We start from the raw sequence: 15,000 nt of genomic DNA on the forward strand, positions 1-15,000 counted from the left end.
ATGTACTTCCAGATAATGTGACCATGTACAAACATTCATGTATTATGCCAGAATGGTTTAACAGCTCCACTGATGTGTTTTGTAACATCCCTAACACCCCTGATGTTGTGTTTTTAGACCGAGAAAGAAGGGAAGTACTTATACTTGAAATAGGATGTGTGTACGATCTCTACATGGACATGGCTTTTAATGACAAAATCATGAAGTACCAACCCATATGGACAAAACTATGTGACCTAGGCTATCAGTGCAAGCTAGTGGTGTTGATCTTTGGCAGCTTGGGGCATGTCCACAAACTTGTTTCTAGTGGGTTAAGGCTGGCAGGGCTCTCCAGCAGAAAAATAAAACAGCTAGCAAAGTTTTGCTCCATATCTGCAGTTATTCACCTTATTCTGCGCGCAAAAATGGGGGCGCTAGCTTTGCCCACATTGTCTCCGAACTTCCGATTGAGCAGTACATCCATTGCGATACATTGAGATAGCAGAGCTCTATCGAGATGACTGGCATCATATATTATGGGTCATCCTAAAGTTAGGAACGTTTATTTAGGATTTTGGTGACTTAAGACATTTCTGTTATACAGCTTTCCTATCTCAAGTTAGGAAAAAACTGACTTTGGAGCGGCTGTTCTGTAAGTTAGCCTCTCTATCCTCTTCTGCCGTGTTATCCCAATGAAGCTAACTAGACGTAGCTAGCCGACCGGAAGTTTAAAGACAACGTGGAATTTAAAAAAATGGGCGGGGCTGAATAAGGTGAATAGGCAGCCTTGCAGTATGGCGCAGGAGATGTTTTTTGTACCCCTGAATATCATTGAGTGACAAAGCCCTATCTTATCTCTTGAAATATTTGAATCCTGTCTATTGTAATATGATTTGTGGATTTAAATAAAGAATTAAAGTGTGTGGTGTGTAGCTACTTACAGGAAGTAATCCAGTCACACGCTAACCGAGAGTTTGACTGACAGGCAGGTCATGAGTAGGAACAGCTCATCTGTGTGAATGACAGGCAAGATCAGCCGGCAGATGCCCTCTCCCCTCCCACAGAGTGTGTGTGTATATGTGTGTGTATGTGTGTGTGTGTGTGTGTCTGCGTGTGTATATATGTGTGTGTGTGTGTGTGTGTGTGTTATTTTTAGTTGTGCTCTCTGGTATTTCGGGGAAAAGAGCTCAACAGCTCCAGCACTGCCAGAACTCCCAACACACAGCCAGAGTGAAACCACAGCCTCCACTACTACACACACACACAAATTATAGTTATATATGGACATTGTCTCTGTCATATACACACATGCACACACGCACACGCGCACACACACACACACACACACACACACACACACACACACACACATACACACACACACACACACACACACACACACACACACACGTCAGCTCCCTGTAGTTTCTGTTTACTGATGTAGAGCATAAGGAACTCTCATCACCTTCAGTCTCTGTCAAAACAGGCAATGCAGCAAAGGACATGACATAACTAAACATCATACATGTCATAAGGGAAAAGAAGAGCGCGAAGAGAGAGAGAGAGAGAGAGAGAGAGAGAGAGAGAGAGAGAGAGAGAGAGAGAGAGAGAGAGAGAGAGCAAGAGAGAGAGAGAGAGCAGATGCAATCTGTTGGCTCTGTATTTTATGTGTTGAAGCAGAATCCAACTCTGAATCCAGCAGTGAGTGATTTAAACCCTCAGCAGTGTTTCTCTCCTGCCAGATTCTGCTGATATTTCCTCTCTGTATGTATACTTAGTGTGTGTTTGTGTGTGTGTGTGTGTGTGTGTGTGTGTGTGTGTGTGTGTGTGTGTGTGTGTGTGTGTGTAACACAGAGTGTTTGTCTCTGCTTATTTGCAGAGAGTGTGTGAGTGGGAGGTAAGACACACATCAGGTCAATAGCACTCTGCTCTGCTGAGAGAGCTTGGAAAGAAGGATTGATTTTCTAATTATTCTTCACAATCCACATGCACCCCCACCTCCACAAACACACACACGCACACTAGCACACCAACACAAACACACACAGATCTCTGAATGACCTCCTAGAGGAAGAGTAGAGAATAATCTTCATTTCTATTCAAAACCTTTATAACCATGGAGGTGGAAAGGGAGAGAAATGGAGGGTGAGGAGGAGAGAGAAGAATTGAGGGAAATAGAGAGCGTGAGTGGCTGACTGGATGAGATTGTGACACATTATACTGCACATTACTAGTTTATGAGTAGCTTGTGGCAGGTTAATACTTGAATTTCCCCTGGGGATCAATAAAGTATCTATCTATCTATCTATCTATCTATCTATCTATCTATCTATCGTAATACATGTGTGTAAGTGCTTGGTGAAGACTGGCTAAGAGTACAACTGGTACCAGTACAACCAACTGCACTCTTACCTGTTGTCTGGTTGTCAACACACAGGGACCAATTGGGTCTGTGCAAGTAATCCTTCCCTCCCTTGGTGTATGGTACAACTGTAAAACAGTTAAACGGCAGCCATATCGGATGATTTGCATTGAGATCTCTAGACAAATAGTACAAATTAAGTCTCTCTCTCTCTCTCTCTCTCTCTCACACACACACACACGCACACACGCACACACACACACCTGTAGAAGTTTCACCACACCCATCACCCAGACTACATCAGTGTAATTCACACCACTAGTCATCACCCATGCTCAACACCCCTCTCCACTCCTTCTTCCTCAGCACTTCTTCTCCCCCTTCTCCTACAGTACTCTTGTTTCACTCTCTTTTTGCCACCTCGCGTCTCATCTGCTGAAGAGCTCATGGCAGACATGTTTGTCTCATGGCCAGTGATCTCGAGGTCTGTCAGAACCGGATGAGGCACCAGCCAGAGCCTTCCGGGCCAGACGCCGCTGTTGAGCACCGGCCAAGACTAGCAGCCCAGAGCCCCCAACCCAAAACCACTCAACTCAGATCCCACAAACACAGTAGAAATGGTCTCAAACATCCAGGACTCAATTCAGATCTGGTTCTTTTTTTCCTTTGCTCAATTGCCAGCTGCCATCACTATTTATATAATCGCATTAAGTGAATGCATGATTTAATTAAAACAACAAAAATGACATCAGATTTGAATGCCTCCCCCCCCACCACCACCACTACCTCTGTCTCGCTGTGACTTGATAATCTGTTATTGAATGAATTAGGGCTGTCTGCTTGGTATTTGGCATCAGGGTACTTGTGAATGATGGGCTAATTGATGCCCTTTCAATCAGCTCATTTCACTCAACTGGAGCTGACTGGATTGATATCTGACCCCATTATGGTGGGTGAGAGAGAGAGAGAGAGAGAGAGAGAGAGAGAGAGAGAGAGAGAGAGAGAGAGAGGGAGAGAGAGAATTATAATGGCATTCAATATAGTGCATACCTCTGCGAAGGCCTAACAGTACCCTCTAATGCCATTCTGTATATCGTGGTTTGATTGATAGCGAAACTAGTCCCTGTATCTTCCAACATCAGTGAAAGCAAAACTATGCTAATGCAGAATCCGATCCGATCCTAAATGTAATGGACTCTCTCCTTGCCACGCTACACTATCTACCAAGAAATCATGAAAATCAGAAGTTTTTGCATGATCCTTTTGGCAAATAAACCAACCAACTTACACACAAACAAATGAACACGGGTGAAAACATAACCTTGGCGGAGGTAACAATGTGCTTAAAGGCGTTATAGAAGGCTGTGCTTACTAAACAGCCTTAAATTGCGTCCAAAGACAAATATATTGGTGCTGATTCTTTGAATCTGGGTGTGAGTCATGACCGGACAGTTCAGAGGAGCAGAGGTCCCCTTTTGTGGGGCGATTCAGCGGAGGCATCTGGAGTGCGGCGCCTTATTGTGGAGTGCAGAGCTTTTGTTTTGCCCTTTCATGCTACCAGATGTCACCTCACACTGGGGCGCGACACGCCAGCAACACACAGCCTGGCATCCTGGGGTGCTTTTTGCTCTGTCACCCCCAGAAATATCAGACACACACACACAGACACACACACACACACACACACACACTCACACACAAAGACAGCACACACACTTTCACCCACACATACTCTCAAACTTGGAAAAACACAAACATACTGGCAGACTTACTAACACACATGATCATACAACAAATAGGCACAAACAAACAGAAACACACACACACACACACACACACACACACACACACACACATCCACCCACTTACACACACAGAAGCACCCACACACAAACAATCACATTAACACACTATGTGACGCCACAGTAGTCAGGTAAACACTGAGACTAAGAAAAACATCACCACCAGCACAGCATGCATCATCATGAGGGGAAATATAAAAACATCATGTTGATTTTTTTAGCAGCAGGAGAGAATGGTGTCTGTCAGCTCTGGGGGAAAACTCCTGTCAATTCCCTCCTGCCTGTGGTGTGTATGTGTGTGAGTGTGTAAAAATGTGTGTGTGTGTGTATGTGTGTGAATGACATAGACCAAGAGTAGGAACAGACCATTGTGTCTGTGTCTGTGTGTGTGTGTGTGTGTGTAGAGAGAGAGAGAGAGAGTGAGAGAATGCAATACCCCCCCCCCCCCTTACACACACACACATGCAAGATTCCTTCAAGGATCCTATGTTTTGCTGTTGTTTGCCATCTAAAAGAACTTCAATATGGGTTAAATGGAAAAGGGCTAATTCTACTGATTGACTTCACATAACCATTGGTATTCTGATGAAAACTGCACTTGTTCATGGTCATCTTTTGAAAACATTAAAAATAGTACTTACAATTCAGGAGCTTCCCTTATGGAAATAGTGTAGGCCTCTGCAGAACTTTGGATTCTTGATGCATCTCACCTCAAAACTGTGCCCTCACACAACTGTGTCCATCTGTACACAGTAGCCTAGCAGGGGTTTTCCAGAGAAGCTTTATCAGAATGGTTAAAAGTCAAATACAGGTAGCCTACAGTAACTAGCCTTGCACATGCTGTTCAAGCTGCAGAAAACTGGAAGGGACTGTAGTAAATTAACTGCCTATCCTGAGAAATGTTATAACTGCTTTCTGTTCATTTTTGTTCACAAAGAAACACGGAAAAGAGTTTCTGTTTGGGAATGAAACTTCGAGGATTAACTTTAGCCTATGTTGATAGCCTTTCTAAGGAAATAGACTGATTATTTTGTTTGGTAGGCTACCCTACTTCTTGGGAATATGCCTTTGCCTCCATCGAAAGGGAACAGGGTAAGAATGCCTTTGTTTAGGCTGTGAAGAGAACAATCCTTTCCTTCCGTTCCTATACCGACCGCACCAGTGAATGTAAACACAAACGCGCAGGCACACACACAACCGCAACACCACCACGCCATATTTTTCACCGTGGTTTTAGGAGTGATGTTGTTCTACCTACAGTACTGTGTCGTCCTATTAGTGTATTAACACATTTACGACTTAATTGAATAACGTCTAGTCTAGCCTACTTTATTTCCAGCACAGTGCGCTGTTAAGGTGTAATGGTAACTTAATTGCTCTAAGCTGATGTTGTCTGTGTTTCTACAAGTTCCTTCTCTACAGGAAGTGTATGGACGGAGGCAAGTAGTACGGTGGCCGACAGGTGCAAACGACGTGCAATTTATGACAACAGATGCAAATCAACAAAACATGTGCAAATAGACAAAACACGTGCAAAAAGACAAAACACAAACAACTTAAGAAAACATTTCATCTTCATTTGACAACACGTGCACATCATTTAGAAAATGCGCTGCAAATTCAGAAAACATCTACATTTCAGAAACGAGCTGAACGCAATTCAGAAACACAACGGAAGTGTTTCTTTTACTGTCTATGGTACAGACAGTAAGGGCAGAGCCCGTCTCACTGTACCGAATTTTGGATGCAGTTCCACCAGAGTTCCACTGGGGGCGATCGCCATGAGTGCAGAATGAATGGGAGTCAATGGAGCTAGACGGCTAAATTGGTCTCTTTCACCTGATTGTCGTTGACAAATCTCAGATTTGATTGTAGTTTGTATAACTTCAACATGGGTTATAGGTCAAAAGTTGAATGAACGAGTACTAATGTCCTTTTGATTTCTTACAGGTTGGGTCGTTGTTGCACATAATAAGCTAGCATTGTGCTAATGAATGACGTCATTGACAAATTTGAAAGGCTTTTTAGAACAATTAAGTGACTTTAAAAAATATAATACTCAACCAAGTGTATTTTCTTTGCCTCCCCTTTCAAATGCAATACTCAAATTACTTGAAAAAAAATTATATCCCAAGAAAAGTGGATTTTGAGGGGTACAGCTCCATAGACCTCCATGCATTCTGCACGCGTGGACGAGCGCCCTCATGTGGAACCACAGAAGGAACTGCAACCAGTTCAGAAACCGGAAGTTTTCCGAGAGTGGCAGTTCTCCCCTTATTAGACATTCTTAAAAGGGCAAAGTCCTTTTAGGCAAGTCCCTCCACTCGGCGGCCATTTGATAAACGCTTTTTGGGCACTCGTCGGGCATCCATTTCAGCAGAACACGACACCAATCTTGCTCCAGCGGCGAGATCACAAGACATGATTGGCACGATGTCTTCACAACACACCATATGATTGGCTCAATGTATTCACATCACACCACATGATTGGCTCAATGTATTCACATGTCGACGTTTTGCCGAGGAAGGGGTGGGATATGTGTAGACAACGGCCATATTGGCGTGACAAACTAGCCCCATGCATTTCTATGGAGTATCTTTTGAGTGCTGTGTCTCCACATTAGAAAGTCTTTGGTAAAGGAGAGGTGTTCATCACTTTTAAGTGCCATTAAAATGTTAAGATAAACCCAAATACTTACATTTCAAGCCAGATTTCTTTAAACAGGAGCTGTTGTTGTCACACCCATAGACATAATATACATAGACGCCGCATCGACCGCTACTCCTTACTAGCGCTGACGAGATTTGGAGCCGCCATCTTGGACCGGTCATCCACTCCACTCAGTGTAATCTGTTTGGCCTGTGAGATGAGCTGTCAGCGCACTTAATTAATCATATCTCACTGAATACCGAACAGATTCTCACTCGGTTTTTTTTTGCTGCAAAATTCATACATGTAGCTATGATACAGGACACATGATTTAGCGTATTTTAATATTCATAGTGGGTTTAACAGTAATATAATATTCTGATATATGATATAAAGTGACCTGACGTCCGATATCAAAACTGGGAACATAATCCATGTTTGACAGCATAGACAAAACTAGTTTGATACAAGTTTAATGAGTTAAATATAGTTCACAGTTGACAGAAAAGTTCCATCAACAGCATTATTCACAGAAAGGTTCTATAAACATTTAAGTGAGATCAGTGCCATTCAGACATCTGAGGGGTATTCCAAGTAGGCCTATGTGGTTTAGTGACAAACTTGGGTAAATTGACAGAATAAGTTGTAAACCTTCCAGTAGAAAAGCTGTATACAGGAAACATGGTTGTGTGTATTTTAATATTCATAGTGGGCTTAATAGTAATAGAATATTCTCATATATGATATATTATAAAGTGATGACATCCAATATAAACACTGGGAACATAACTAATCCATGTTTGACAGCATAGACAGAAACTGGTTTGATACAAGTTTTAATGGGTTAAATTGACAGAAAAAAATCCATTAACATTTTCAGTTCAGTGCCATCAAAAATAAAGTTTGATGAACAGACATTGGTGTGGCATAAGTAAAGGAAATGGAGTAACTGGGTTCAATATCAACAGCATTTGTTAGACAAGTTCCATAAATATTGTAAAGTGCAAGTTTGTAGGTTTGTTTCTGATCCTTAAAAAACAGACATTGGTTTGGCATAGTAAGTGTAACTTCATCAATTCAAGACAAAAAGGTGACTTGTCACTTGTACAGTGTCAATGGGTTCATCAACAGCATCTGTTATTTACAGTTCACAGAAAGCTTTCAGCCCCAATGAAGAGATTAAATAAATAAGAATTAAGAAACATTTTAGAAACTGCTAAGATCAGCCCCGTTCATTGCAATCAGTAAAGAATTGGGGAGTGTCTTCACAGGCTCAGTGAGACAGAGGTTACTGTCATGCAGTTGGTTCTATGATTTCAATAACTGGTGCATGTAATTTTGTATGTTCCCACCTTGCTAAAATTGCTTGGGTACACTTTGGCTAAGAAAAAAGTGCTTCAGACAGCAGGTGGGCAAATAAGATAGCAGTACATAGTGAAACTGGATAAACTCCCTAAAAGAGGACCGAGTCAACCAGACGATGGGGAAATGGGACACAGAGTGGTGAATGCAGGTGATGAAGGTGGAGCTCATAAATCAAATATTCAGTCACAGTGTAGCAGATGCCCTCCAATACTGCAATGAAGAGCTGCACCTTCCTCAGTTCCAGGGATGTGAGGAGACTATTCAGTTCATTCACAGTCTCCTTGAGCAAGGCAGTTGTTCTGGGGAGATATAAAATAAATAAATTAATAAAATGAATAAAGGAATTTGAGAGGCATCTTATTCTTGTTAGGGTAAATGACATGTGAATAATACAGTGTTGGGCAAGCTACTTAGACATTGTAGTGAGCTAAACTATCAGTTACTCTGCTATGAATAAAACACTACACAATACTACCACCCAGTCAAATGTATTATTAACACAAACACAGCAGTAGGCTAGTTCTCTACATAGGAAGCTACTTTAAATTGTGCCAATTACACATGACAAGAAAAGTGTAGCTTGTGTGGCTAAGCCACTTGATAAATAAAGAAGTTAAGCTATTGAAAAGTTACTTTATTCAGAAAATAGTGAAGCTACCAACACGCTTAGGCTACAAGTAGCAGCTAGCGATTGCCCAATAATATAGGCTACAGTCTGTGCTACTTGTGTAAAATTCGCCAGCCAAATCTAGTATGATTTATTTCTACAATAGCCTTTTTGTGTCAGTTGTAATCTAAGTCAGTGTTATGGAATATGACTTATTAAGTCTCAGTTCATAGCCAGGTGAACACCGAGTAAACAGCCTAGCTAGCTGGCTACGATTCTCATACAGTAATATCAAAGATCCTTGCTCCTTCTCAACTCTCTGGTAATATTCTATTCACAAAATACAACCATTAGTACGGTAATGTTAAATCTTACTTGAGAAAAGTAAATCCCCCGAGCCCTGTTTGCGATGGTTCGTCGATTTGAGCAGGAACATGCTGCACAGTACTGGCATCTTGTGTCTTCTGCTGCAACGCAACGAGGAGTATGACCGGTCCAAGATGGCGGCCGCATTTCTCGTTTCCAGCAGCCAATGCGGCGTCTATGTATATTATGTCTATGGTCACACCCGTTCGCCACCTTTCAGAGGTGTTCATCACTTGTAAGTGTCCCCCGGTAACACTTCCGTTGTGTTGTGGATTTCGTTGTGCGTTATTGAAATGTAAATGTTGTCTGAATTTGCAGCGCGTTTTCTAAATGATGTGCACGTGTTGTCAAATGAAGATGAAATGTTTTCTTAAGTTGTTTGTGTTTTGTCTTTTTGCACGTGTTTTGTCTATTTGCACATGTTTTGTAGATTTGCATCTGTTGCCATAAGTTGCACGTCGTTTGCACCTGTCGGCCACCGTAAAGTAGGCCTAACCTTTTCTGTTATAGTTATTGTAGCCTACAACACCAACTTGAATCCCACATAAGCAGTGTGTAAAACAGTATATAAAGGATAATAGGTTCTTATATGCCTACAGTCTACTCTAGACAACTACCCTTGTTCCTTTAAACCCCACCCTATGGAAAAAAAGTATGCCTACTTTGTGTATGATAAGTAAACAGAAACATTGTGGGCATGCATGTCCCACAATAGGCCTTTTTGTTTCCTGTCATCATGCAAACACCTGTCCTGTGGTTTGAACAGTGATAATGTTCTGCAAGGTTACCTGAGTGTACCTTATATAAGCGACTACTCTCTCACTCAGTGTGCATGCTGCTGCCTCGGGCCATCGGCTTTGGTGAGTTGCTGTGACAGGTCTCAGGTAGAGAGAGTATGGATATGCTGAAGTTGAGTCTCCTGAAGTGGAGACAGTATGGGTACGCTGAGGTAAAAAGGGTGGTCTGAAGCACTGTAAGGGTGTGCTGAAGTGGAGACAGTATGGGTACGCTGAGGTAAAAAGAATATGAAAAATATATAAAGAATATGGATGTGCTAAAGTATAAAGAGTAGGCATAGAGAATATGGGTGTGCTATTGTCAGGACTTTATAGACGTGCTGAAGTAGATGGAGTATGGGTGAGTTGATGTTCTCATCTAGTCAGTGGAGTGCTGTCAGTGCAGTGGTGATGTACTAATGCTCCTCTGACTTCTGTACTGTTGTGTGTGTGTGTGTATGGGAGAGAGGGAGAGAAAGATAGAGACATATCATGTGGCTGTATTTCACTACAGCTTTAGGATATTTCTAATATGGGAAGCACACTATATAGTGGCGGGAAGTTGAGTAATGTCTTCATCGTAGGACCTGTTCAAACTCCTGAATAGACTGACTATGTTGTGTGGACATTTACTGTTTCATGTAGGCTGAGACCCAGCTCACTACTTGAGTCCATGTGACACTTAAGTCTGTATTTTGATGGGAGTCTTCAGCAATATGAATACTGTGTGTGTGTGTGTGTGTGTGTGTGTGTGTGTGAGCGAGTGTGTGCATGTGTGTGAGTGTGCATGTGTGTGATGAAACCTATAAACGTTTCTGTTTCTCTCTCCTCAGGTGTGTATAGAAGATACTCTGTGTTGAGGTTCAGTCCAGGAGTGTGAGGTTCTCTGACGACAGTGAATACTGAACTCCACACACTCACACACTCCCAGAAGCTCATACACACGTGGAGGACTGATTGTCTGATACAGATGAGGACCTGCCCAGGTCTGTGAGACCTGAGGGTCATTTAAGGTAAGAGTATACCACCCCTCTCTCTCTCTCTCTCTCTCTCTCTCTCTCTCTCTCTCTCTCTCTTTCTTCTCTCTTTCTTTCTCTCTCTCCCTCTCTTTCTTTCCCTCTCTCTCGGGCCTAATGTCTTACCCAAACCATCTGGTGAACAAATTGCACACTTTCAGAAAAAAATGGTCTTAGAGCTGCAGTCATTACTGTTTTAGTGGTGTGGTGACTGCTAGATCCTTTTGAGTGGATGGTGGTGTGTGTACACAGCCGAATGGTTGGATTGCTGTTGGGATGTGATTCCATTTCCTCTGCTGTGGAGCTGAACTGAGTGAACTGATCAGATGACTGCTCTGAGAGCCACCCAGAACAGACCCAGCCAATAACAGAACCCACGTGGTGCTTACATTCACAAACTCACGGTCACATCCATACACATATCATTGCATGGACACAGTTTCTTAGAATTTTTAACAGCTTCGTACCCCAGGCTGTGAGGAGGATTAACAACACTCTTGCCCATCCTCACCTACATACACACACCAATTGTGCAAGGTGCACTAGTGCTATTCCATATGCTACAGTTTATGACCTAATCAGGAGGAGTGTTGTATATTTGTGTAGTGTATGTGTACTGGATTGATTGTATTTGAATACTTACTATATGTACACAGATGGAATATTATTTTATTGTTTTCCTGTTCCTATTTAGTTTTTTTGTTTGTTTATTCATTTAAAAGGGACAGTGTACATTAATGAACATGCTCATTAGCATAAGACATGTAAATGCACCAGATTTAGCTATTCAAGCTAATTTTTAAATTACTTACACACACTGTTGGTCCAAGATGAACGATATATTACATTCTTGACTGTATGCAAGTGCACGATAGAATGACAATAAAAGAAATCTTGAATTCTACTGCACAGGGTTAGGGTGCTGTGTACGTAAATTAGATAGAGGAACACATCCGCTGCGTCTCCCACAGTAGAAATCGATGCATTGCTTCCTCTCAAATCACTGCTCTGTTCCATGCTGTGTGACAGCTTCATGGATCAGCTGGACTGGGTGCTACTGTCACTAAAATCTGTCCTGCTTCACCTCATGCTAAGTGTGTGTGTGTGTGTGTGTGTGTGTGTGTGTGTGTGTGTGTGTGTGTGTGTGTGTGTGTGTGTGTGTGTGTGTGTGTGTGTGCGCGTGAAATGGTGGACACCAAATATGTGGCATAAATGGATGCATAAAATAGACATGGTTTAGAGACATTAGTTGGTGTGTGTGATTGTGTGTTTGTGAGGGTACACATATTTGTTCATGAGGGTTAGACTGTAAACCGATAATATGGTGTTAATTGACTTTTCAGAAGAGGGCTGTTTTCAGTATTAAGAGGCTTCACTTGTTGTGTGTGTGTGTGTGTGTGTGTGTGTGTGTGTGTGTGTGTGTTTGTGTATGTGTAAATAGACACTCTCACTTCCACTGGTAACGGGGCTCTGCCTACAGTGCTGTGAATTCTCTCTGTGTGTGTGTGTGTGTGTGTGTGTGTGTGTTTGTGTGTGTGTGTCTGTGTGTGTGTGTGTATGCGTGCATGGTGCTTTATTTGCATACTCCTGCAGAGGTGAGACATCTGTGGAGTCTTAGGATTACATTTTTCATGACTGAATTCTGTGTGGCATCAAGAGAATGTGAATGTGTCTATGCATGTAAATTAGTGTGTGTGAGAGTGTGTGAGTGTGTGACAAACATCAGGGTGAGGATGGTTCCTGCAGTGGTCTGATGATTGCCAGTATTTCTGCCTGTAGAGCAGTGGTTCTCAAAGTGTGGGCTGGGCCCCACTAGTGGGGAATAGAGACATGGCAGGTGTGGCGCGATGAGCAGGAGCAAATTTGTTTTTTTGTGCCTATCTTTTATAATGCCTTTCCACACACAAACATAGGAATCATAAACAGACGACATGTGAATTAAAATAGCATGTGAACCAGCGGACCGAGACGGTACTATGTAACATAGTACCAAAATATGAAAAAAATAAATATTTTAATGTTACCATTTTGTTGGATTGATTGGGTCAGGTGGGGCTTGAATGCCAGAAAAAGTTTGAGAACCGCTGCTTTAGAGTGACTGTCACAATACCAACATGATCACCAAGCCCAAGTATCTGGATAGGGACAGAACAACATCCTTTCTTCAGATTAATCCAAATAAGCATAATGAAATAGTGTTGTGTGAACAGCTGTGATCATCACGGATGCATAGCGGTCATTGTCTTCGTTGCTTTGAGTCCCTTCACTTGCTGTTGGTGTCCTTGTGGTTTAGTGGCATGGAGGATACACTACACTGCCGTCCACGCGGACTCATGTGCACATCCCCTGATAAGGGAATTTTACGTCACTCGGACCCTAGTGGACCCCACCACCCGCGCTTGGGGACCCCACAAAGTATACACGAATCCGGCGAAACTACCGGAAGTAAGCGGGCGCCATTACTGAGCTGTTGCTGGGTAGCGTTGCGCCAGTGCCTCCTATTGGATTCGTTGCGTCCACTGGGATAACAGCCCACGATTTACGACTGTCTCACTACTTCTTTTATAATGTCGAGTGGAAAAACATGTTCCGTTTTCAATTGTTCCAATAGCAGCAATAAAGTGACCGGTTGGAACTAAAGAAAAATGTGAGATAAATACCCCGGGTCGACTGCCCCTGTCTGGTAGCCTAACGTTACCATACGGTTTGCACAGATAGCAGTTAGCTGTACCTTACCCTTTCCTTTTGAAATGTGAAAATTAGATAAACAATGGTCACAAATGAAAAACATGAATTTGTTTATTTGATATCCATTCATTTATTTATTGTTGCCAAATGGACAGATATTTTTATAGTTTCCTCGTTGGCTAGCCTAGCTAGCATAGTTATTGCTGACGTTAGAGCTACAGTAGTGAAGTAGATATAATATCAACCTAGTCCCAATTATCTTTAATCTTTATATCCTCATTCTCTACTCTAAGCTATTTTCATAAATAATCTGTAAGATCGCTTGTACCTTCATCTGTGACCAGAGGCCACTGTCTAACATCATCAACCCAACAAGCCATACTGCCTGGCTGTAGCTGTCATTGATGGTGCTTTCGGGTTGTCTCGTAAATCCGCCGCCCGAGTGGAAAGTGGAAATTACCCAGCTTTCTTGCGGCATTTTGGGCAGGCACACCCACTTTACCTCGGAGTACTTGAGGGTACCCCGAGGTGGACGTACAACCTTACAACAAACATGGCTGCGCCCATAGTTGAGATGAGATGACGTATTTTTTTGCATATGTACTGTGTTGGTCATGTTAATGTTGATGTAATGCTCTTACACACTAGATTACATTGCTGCTTCAATCCGGTCACCAATTCATACATTGCACGGTCTTGCTGTGCCTGCAATACAATGTAACAACTTCTTTTCAAGCCGTTTAGCTAGAGGCTACATGTAGCACAAAACAATAACAATGACTAGCCTCCTGCTAATGCCCCTCGTGGCTCGAGAGAAAGGCGTTCCTAAAGCCACTCTTTCGTACATGTTGTACGGGTGGGTGTACAATGATTTACAAGACTACTGGAAAGCAGCATGAGGGTGCGTTATCACGGAGGTTTGTTTACATACCAGTAACAGCTCAGTAATGGCGTCGCCACAAGATGGCAGCCTCCACAGAACGCTCGTCGGATTCGTGTATAGACTAGCCCAAATGAATAAGCCTGCTCAGTCCAGTGTGTTGGAGCTCTAAGGCCAAATGCTGGTGGTTGGGGAGAACCCCAGCTGCACCGCCAGCCCCTCTCCAGCCCACCAGGCCAGGCCAAGGTTGCGTCGCCAGGCTGCACTGCCCGCTTGCCAAGATGCTGGGTCTTAATCAACTGTTGGTGTGTGTGTGTGTTTCTGTGCAAAAATGAACATTTGTGTTTGGTTGTGCACATGCTTGTGTTTTTGTTTTTGCATGCAAGCCCATGGATGTCCCACTGCATGCATACCCATGTGTATTCATTGTTTGTGTATGTGTGTGTGTGTGGGTGGGTGTCTGTGTGTGGGTGTGTGTGTGTGTGTGTGTGTGTGTGTTTGCGTGCT

At 42.7% G+C, this 15,000-nt stretch overlaps 1 protein-coding gene across 1 annotated transcript in view; it reads left to right on the forward strand.

Annotated features, from left to right (window-relative positions):
• Positions 1 to 15,000, forward strand: part of LOC121698375 (B-cell CLL/lymphoma 9 protein-like) — a 55,725-nt gene that overhangs the window by 22,861 nt on the left and 17,864 nt on the right. The window contains exon 2 of the mRNA XM_042080426.1: positions 10,743 to 10,922. The gene's annotated coding sequence lies outside the window, so the exon portion shown is untranslated. The remainder of the gene's footprint in view (positions 1 to 10,742; positions 10,923 to 15,000) is intronic.

This window comes from Alosa sapidissima, chromosome 23, assembly GCF_018492685.1.
Source record: "Alosa sapidissima isolate fAloSap1 chromosome 23, fAloSap1.pri, whole genome shotgun sequence".
In the NCBI taxonomy this organism is placed as follows: domain Eukaryota; kingdom Metazoa; phylum Chordata; class Actinopteri; order Clupeiformes; family Clupeidae; genus Alosa; species Alosa sapidissima.